Source organism: Vombatus ursinus, unplaced genomic scaffold (assembly GCF_900497805.2).
Source record: "Vombatus ursinus unplaced genomic scaffold, bare-nosed wombat genome assembly UNPS02014535.1, whole genome shotgun sequence".
NCBI lineage: Eukaryota > Metazoa > Chordata > Mammalia > Diprotodontia > Vombatidae > Vombatus > Vombatus ursinus.
This window is the reverse complement of record NW_020954313.1, coordinates 22,084-30,841: the sequence shown is the minus strand read 5'-3', so window position 1 is coordinate 30,841 and position 8,758 is coordinate 22,084. Positions and strand designations below refer to the sequence as shown.

The 8,758-nt window shown below is 41.0% G+C and overlaps 1 pseudogene; it reads left to right on the top strand.

Annotated features, from left to right (window-relative positions):
• Positions 1–7,469: 7,469 nt before the first annotated feature.
• Positions 7,470–8,045, top strand: LOC114042529 (annotated as a pseudogene).
• Positions 8,046–8,758: the final 713 nt, after the last annotated feature.

The following is an 8,758-nucleotide window of genomic DNA, read 5'->3' as shown; positions in this document are numbered from 1 at the left end:
GGGGAGGAAACTCCCTTAGCTCTGTTTGATTCCAGGCATGAGTCATATCTGACAGCCAATCATGTCACAGTGTATCAAAAAGAAAGCTCAGGATTAACCAGGTGGGAATTTTCCTTTTCAGCAAGGAAATAGTAAAATGGGGAAATAGAGTCAGGAGGGTGCTATCTAGGCCATGCCTAAGTCATCCCCAAAACTTTTCCCAGGCATAGACATCCACTTTTAACAGTTCTCAGACAGCAGCTCATGGTGTTTTCTTCTACTAGCTTCATGACAATTGAGACAACTATCCTTTGTAATCAAAGCTCAAAACATAACAAATTAAAGTCCCAGGAATTTTTACCTTAAATAGCAACATTTCACTAACCAAAACTTAGTGCTTGAATATCTTTCCTGGTGTTTCTCTAGCAGTTAACATTCCATTTACCCTTACTTATAAATACTACCCTTATTCTGGGGCTTCATGCAGCAAATACTTGATCTCATTATTGGTATATTGAAACTACATCTTTAAACCAATGAATATGCTTTCCAAGCATTCAATTTTTCTCTTTATAGATCAGGAACCTGGGGCAAATAGAGGTAGGATGACATGCCTAAGATTACACAGCTAACAAGGTTCTGCAACCGGGAACAGAGAAGGATGGGCTCGCCAGAGGAGATGTTGGCAGGCATCCCTCTTTGTACTGCCCCAGTAGTTGCTATCAGAGGCACCAGGACCTTCCCAGGGAGCAGATGGGCAGGATCTACTGAGGACTGGTCCTGCACTGGAGACACTGAATGGGCTTTGGGGGTTGTGGAAGAGGGCACTGGCTGCATAATACCAGTGCCAGGGTGGCTAATGCAAAGACTTTCCATTGATGGTAGGTCCTGGTGGCAGGGCAAAGCAGATGCTGATTGTGGGCCTTGACCCTCTCACAGCTGCAGCTATTGGCACCAGATGCTGCTGGGGTTGGGGCTACTTGCTGCTACAGGAGCAGGGTGAGCAGGATGTAATGCACCTGGGTGATGCCCCCAGGCTTGCCTAAAGAAGTGGGCTACAGGATGCCCAGGGCCAAAGGGGTGCTTGAGCCACTACGAGAGGCTTGGGCCCCATTGCAGCTTGTTGCCCCCTTCCACCAGATGGGCCTTAAAGTGTTGAACTGCATGGCTCGAGGGGCAGAAAACAATTCAAGTTCTCCTACATTTTCCAGTAATTTTTTTCAACACCTGTATTTGGGAATTTGATCTGAGAAGGATTAACAGACAGAGAAAGTGAGTCTCTGACCTAGTGAAGTTACAGGGGATCTCTGGTTTAAACCATCATTCAAGAAGAGGTGAACCAAAGACTGCTATAAAGTGCAAACCATTTTCCTACTGCCTGCTTACCCCAGTATTACCTCCAAACTAGCTCTTTTCCTTCATTGTCTTACAACAATGAAGCTATTAATCTTGCCATTTACTTTCAAAAGCTTTATACAATTTAATCATTGCTTTTCCTTAAAACAAATTGTATAGAGTGGTACCCCAAAACTTGATGAAATATTTCGGAGGGGAGTGAGTTCCTGGAATTATCCCAAAGTCTCAGGAGTTCTCCCCTGCAATTTTAAAATAATGAATCTTCAAACCCTTAATGATTACTCTCCAAACCTCCAGAATCTATTAAGATGTCTTTAATTGTTCTACAAATTTTGATTATTTGACTTTATTTCTGTAATTCCAACTTTGCCAGTGTTGAAATGTCAGGAGAAAAAAAAGTGTCTAACAGGTTTTCTTTTCTCTTTTCTTATAACCTAATCTCCTGTGGAAAGCTCAAAGTGGGAGTTAGTTCTGCTTACCAAGACAACTACTTCAATTATGAAAGTTCATTAATCTTTCCCAGTGTTCTAAATTCACTGGTTACAGGCCTCAGTAGTTTTTCTGATTGGTTGCATTTTAAATCTCTCAGAGTAGAAGAATCTACTCAGACATTTTACATTTAAAAAAAAAACACAGTCAAAATGACAAAACAGCTATAAATAGCAGGCTAGCTCACAAATCAATTCTAATTGGGTGCACAATTAAAATTCTAATTTTAACCAAGGCACACAGTGATGATGGGTGCAGAAAAATAAAACAAAACAAAACAACCAGTGGCCAGTGGTAGTAAATTTACAGAGGTAAGAAATAGGGCCAAATGACAAAGGTGTGCATTTAAGAATGGTTATCCTTACCATAGTGTTTCAGAATGAACTGGCTTAAAGAAGTGGCTCTGGAGTATTTCTCACAAAAAAAGGTGAGCTCAATCAGAGCCTGAGCCCAGGATTAGAGCTAGGAAAGGACAGTGGATACACAAGATGAGTTAGGGACAGGGTAGGACTCTGGAGAAAGAAATCTCCCATGATGCCTAGTTCACTCACCTTGGTAACAGAAAGTCCACCTGTCAAACATACCAGTTTCTAACTTTTGGGTGGCTGGAGCTGAACAAAGAAAGTTAGAAACAGGACAGTCAAGAATCAAACATAATTAAAGGCAAGCAAAACAGCTAGTGGGGTGGGGGAAAGGGAGAGGCAGTACGGAGAAATCTCAATACTTACACCAAAGCCCCTGCATTGAGTTATAGCCCTGACGATGAGGGGTAACAGCAACAATGTGACCAGTTTGATTCCTAGTAGAACTTCATGACCAGAACATGGGTACTAAAGGTGTTTGTTCAAGCTCTGAGATCTCCTGATGCTGGTGTGAAACAATTCTGAGATTTTGGTGCTAAGATCATCCAGAGGGTGAGTGAAAAGGATTGTTATTCTACCAAGTTCAGGGCACAGCTTGCTTCCTGAGCTTTAGCTCTGGAAAATAGGGTTTCTCCTAATATTTTGACAAGGGCAAAAGGATTTCTCACTGTTTTAAGATAATCATTTGCTAGAGAGTTTCTGAGTTTGTTGATCAATTAAATCAGGCAGATCATATGATCTAATTCTATTATCTTTGAAATGTAAATCTTTGCATTTCCATTTTGGACTAATTATATCATCTTTTTGCCATCTAAGTAATTTTACACATGCAAGCATTTTGGTAAAGAACATGTTGGTAATGGCCTTAGCGTGATCAAGTAAGGCAAACTCAGGAAATAAGACCAAAGGAGTTTATTAGCACACCAAGCTGGATCTGACTTAAAACCCATATAATGGTAAAATAATCCTGATTGTTACATGTTATCAACGAGGAACTGGTATTGTTGTCCCCTGAGTTCTTGCCCTATTATAGCATCATAGAGAGACTTAGTGCTGAGGAGATATGATTAGTGCTAAAGAGATAGAATTAGTGCATTTGACTACCTCCAGGCTAACTTTCCATGTAGCCAAAGATTGAGCAAGGTTAAAAGGTGGGGTCACTCAGACTGACTGCATCAGGGACTGATTTTTCACAATCTCTCCTTTGTGCATTCAAATTCTACTGCACAGAGTGCAACTCTGATGAGCTAGCCACATTATTCGAATGCCAAACATACATTTGCCTAAAGGATTCTTTTATGAAGAACACATGCAAGAAAGGCACTCACCTGGTGGTCAGAAGAAGCAACACAAGGACACTCTCAAGGTCTCTGAAGAACTTTGGAATGATTGTGTGACATGGGAGAAGATGGCAAAAGACTGCTCAACATGGGATGCCTGTATCAAAGAAGGAAGCAATTGTCCTCTATGTATGAAGTAGAATTGCAGTGGCTCACAAAACAAAAACAAAAACAAAAACAAAAGCCAAAACTATGAGATGTTCAAATTCAGAGATATTTCTATCCTTAAATGTTCCTATGGATTATCCTTGCCCAACCTGGGATAGAACATTCCAAGCTCATATTGGTTTGATAAGTAACAGTTGCACAAACTGTACTTTGACTCCAACATACTGATGTCATTTTGGTCCTCCTTGAGAACAAAGGACAACCTATATCATTCCACTATCCCCAACTGCATCATTTGAAGATATGCTGTTTATAACTTTGGAGTGTCAACTGGAAGGAACTGGCCTCTAACCTGTTGGTGGCTGGAGCTGAACAGAGCAGGCTAGAGACAGGGGAGTCAGGAATCAAAAAGAAATTTAATTTCAAAGTGAGGTGAATGCCTTGCAAGCAAGGACACATGTGCCAGTATCCCTCCCCTAATGCAGAGGCCCAGCATCTCAACACTTATACCAATTTCTGCACAGTGAGCTATAGCCCTGATAAGGAGGGATGTGATTCATAGTGGGACTTCATAAGTGTAACACGGTTACTTGTCTGAGCTTCTCTGGTAATTGTCCAAGCACAGAGAACATCTGGTGCTGGTCAAAGCAATACAATCTGTATATGAAACAATTCCAGGATTTTGAAATCATCCAGAAGGTAAGCACAAAGGATTGTTGTTATGCCAAGGTCAGGGTACAGCCTGCTTGCTGCGCTCTGGAAAACTCTGGAAAGCTCTGGAAAATGGGTCGTCTCCTAAAATCTTGACAGGAGTCAGCTTGGGAATCGGTTCTTTGCACCAAGGGAGGCATTGTAAGCACAAATAACATGCATTCCCTATGAGGAAACACAAAACAAATGCACAAACAGATACTTTATCCATGAGAATTTGGAGTTCAAGGTTAGCCCTTCCTCATCCTCTTGGAACTTATTCCAGGCCATGTGAACTGAGTCCATATAGGTATGAATGCCATCGAAATTGTCAGGGACCTAGGTTAAGCCACTTCTGACATAGTACCCACATATAGCCTGACAATAGGGCAGAAGTTCAAAGGAGAAGCGGGGCAAGAATTTTGAAGCATTCATGATATTTTCCCAAATAGAAATGAATAAGTTGGCAAAATTATTTTTCACACCTATGTCAATACAGTTTGGTATTTTGTTGAAATTTGCCTTAATGATTGCAAAATAAAAATCACGTGAGTCCTGGGTGTCTGACCTCATGCTCACTAGGGGCAACTCTTCCCCCAAAGATAAAGGGGAGTGTCCACATATGCAGCAGTTGATTCACTTAAAAGGATGGCTGGTATGTTGGATCAGACTATATAAGTGTTGGGCTCTCCTATTCTCCCAACCCCAGGGGCACAAAGCAGGACAGAAAATGTGAGCAATAAATAGAGACCTAGCTTCTCTCTCACTGTGGTCATAGACTTTTCCTACTGACTTTCTAAGCTCTCTTTGGCATTTGTGGGTTGAGAAGTCGGGAAACCACCACAGCTGCCTTTGATTCAGTCCTCTAAGGCCTGCTCCAGCTTTGCTGAGACCTGTTTTGCCTGTGCACCCATGCTGAACTGTGTTCCTCTCCCAGCCTGGAGTGATAGACCTTTCTAGTCAACCATCCAGATTGTCTTGGGCTGGAAATTTGTTTCACTCTGTCTTTTTGTGGGCTCTGCTGCTTTAGAATTTGTTTTGAGCTGTTTGTCACAGGTAGTTGGAAGAGTTTGGTAGGAGGGCTCAAGCAAGTTTCTGCATTTACTCTACTATCTTGGCTCCACCCCTATTTATATTCTTGTTGAAGGAAATATAACAATTTTTTTCCAGATAGCACGGGGAGAAATGTTATTTCTGATGTAGCATCCTCCTCTCGGCCTATTTCTCCAAGTCATTTTTTCAGATTGGATATTCATGAGTTACCCCCAGTAGTTTGTAAATCCACACTCATGATTCCAAACCAGTTGATACAATTAGTTCAAAGCAAAGTCAAAAGTTATAGCATGAGCTTTCTAACTACACACATGAGGCACACATTCCCACAAAAATACACAGAGTTGGGGGGAAGAGTGGGCACAGGCATAGAATATGCTAGTTGAACGATACATATGAAGAATACATATGCCCAAGCCAACTCAAGTCTCTGCCACTTTATGACCCTAACTTCCTCTTTCTTATTGTGAAACTTTCATATTTCTCTTTGTGGAAACAGTATCTTTGCTGGGTAAGGCTTACAATTATATCGCCTGGCCAGCTTTTTATCCTTAGCTCAACTCTGGACAGCAGAACTGACTCTCCCTCTGTTTACAACAAAACTGACTAGATTGCTTTTTTATAACAACCCAAAAGATTTGGCTAATCCAGTCTTTGCCCATGTGGCATCAGTTGCCTTCCTCATACAAGCAAGGACCCCAAATACTCTGAGGTTGATTAAAATTGTTCATGTCAATTAAGGAAGTAAAAATAATATAAACATTTTTTCTAAATTTCCTTACAAACAGTGAATGGGACACTCTCAAGTTTTGCAACCTTTACTATCTAAGAATAGGACACATAGGGTGATCATTTTGCAACTGAAATAGAAAAAGTCTAAAATCTATGACCCTTACACTAGCATGTCTGAAACAGTGATTTGTGAACTCAGCACTTTAAGAGGATCATCATGAATTTTTCTCTTCTGTAGTCATTGAACTCCATTCACAACTCAGTTGTATTATAAATTATCCTTAATTTAGTAAATAAGGGAATAAAAAGGAATCGCTTCAAATGTAATCACAATAACAGGGGAGAGAAAACAAAAAGACATGGCTCAGACCCCTCCTACTTTGTCATAAAGATTCCACAGCTATAATGGTGACCAAGAGAGGAATTAGTGACTTTTTTCAACTGAGTTGAATCCTTCAAAAAGTAATGATGAGCTCTATAAGATCTCTGGATCTAGCTCTCTAAAATCATAATGACTCTGAAATTACAAATCCCTCTTCTGGGAAAAAAAGAAAAGTGGAAGTGAGAATAAAAAATAAAAGTTAAATTTGCAGTAGGTGGCAGTAGAACTGGATATTCTGGGTAATGACAATGGTACTTGAAACATGAGGAGCGTCTCATAGAGATCTGAAGCATAATTGCTCCATAAATCAGACTATTAGGTCAGTGTCACAGAGGATAAAAGTTTCTCTCTCCTATCAAACAGGATATGTCCTTCTGAGGACAAGATGTTTCTTCAGAGAGACATGCATTTTCTTAATGTACACTTAGAAGAGTGAAATAAGGAAAATGAGCTGCTTCTAGCATGGTAATGAAAGAGTACAAATGGGACTGTGAATAAATAATTTCAGTGAAATGTAATTTTAGGTAAAGGGAAACAAAAGAAGACTCAGAAAGTAGTAGAGGTGCCAAGAATCAGGACAAGAGACCCTGGGAAGAAAGTGATTTATATAACAGAGTCAATCTGTTAATCTTTGGAAATGTGAGATGGTTAAGGAGGTTTGACAATCAGAAATGAGACTAACATTGATAAGAAGTTTTTTAGGAACACAGAAATGCCTACTACATGAAACCCAACTGTTTAGAATTATTGAAGTGATGTGGTGTGATTGATACTGAGTCAAAACCATTAGCTCTGGGAATCTCAGTGTCAGCAACATTCCCCAGTGCTTTGGAACCAGCTCTAGGAGAACTTTCTCTCTGAAGTTCAGGAAAGAAACTTCTCCCTGTGAGGAAGAAGGTGTTCTTTCTCTTTTTGAATACAGCAAGACATGCAAATTGGGTCCCTCCCTACTGGGAGGAAAAGTAGCCCCAAACCTGTACCTGTACCTCCTCTGGGAGACAAGCTCAAGCTCTTTGTGTCCTTTCATGCTGAGGACTAACCTGGAAACTCATTATGAAGTTTAGACTGAACTGGATTTTCCTTCTGATTATTTTCCAAGGTAGTTTTATGGAGAGGGAAGGACAATGTGAAGTGGTGACTTAATGTGACTATTGACTTTAATACAATGTCTCTATGTTGCAGGTGTCCAGTGTGATGCACAGCTGGTGGAGTCTGGGGCAGATGTGAGACAGCCTGGGGGGTTCTCTGCGTCTCTCCTGCAAAGTTTCTGGAGTTACTCTCAGCAGTTACTACTTAGGTTGGGTCCGCCAGGCTCCAGGGAAGGGACTGGAATGGGTTTCAAGTATCAATAAGGTTGGAAGTAGTACATACTAGGCGGACTCCGTGAAACGTCGATTCACCATCTCCAGAAATAATGGCAACAGCATGCTATATCTACAGATGACTTCCCTTAACACTGAGGATACAGCTGTGTATTACTGTGCAATAGACACAGTGAGGAAAAGGAATGTGAGACTACACAGAAACTTCCCCTGCCAGGTGACGGGCCAGTGAGTCCAGAAGGGGTTTGAGCTCATGATGCACATAATACAAGATGCCTGGATCCAGTAGCAGGTGTAGACAGAATCTGAACCATTTCTATTCATAGCCTGTGTTGTTTTTTCTTCTATCCCAGGAGAAAGCAACTTTTCCAGTAGCTAGCTATCATTCTTAATGCCTTACTCTGACTCCCACTGCTACCCCATATTTCATTGGTAGTTATGTCCTGTCAATTCTACTTTCATCACATATCTCCTATACTCTCCCTTCTCTCCTCAAGGTACTGCAACTGCTCTGAGGTAGGCCCTTACCAGCTCAACCTGGACTGTTATGCTAGCCTGCTGCTTGTTCTCCCAGCCCCAGTACTCTCTTCACTCTAGTCCATACTAAATTTAGATATCAAAATTATCTTTCTAAAGCACAGATATGACCATTTCCCCCAAATTCCAGTGACTGTATCACCTCCAGGACAAAATATAAAATCCTATTTGGCTTTTCTAACCTTTCATAGCATGGCCCCTTCCTATTTTTCCTATCTTGTTCTATTTTGCTTCCTTCCTCATACTTGGTAATTCAGTGATGCTGACCTCCTTGTTGTTTCTTTCACAAGAGATTTCATTTCCCTACTTCATGTGTTTTGAATTCTTTTCCTAGGGGCAGCTAGGTGGTGTAGTGAATAGAGCACCAGCCCTTGAGTCAGAAGGACCTGATCTCAAATCTGGTCTCAG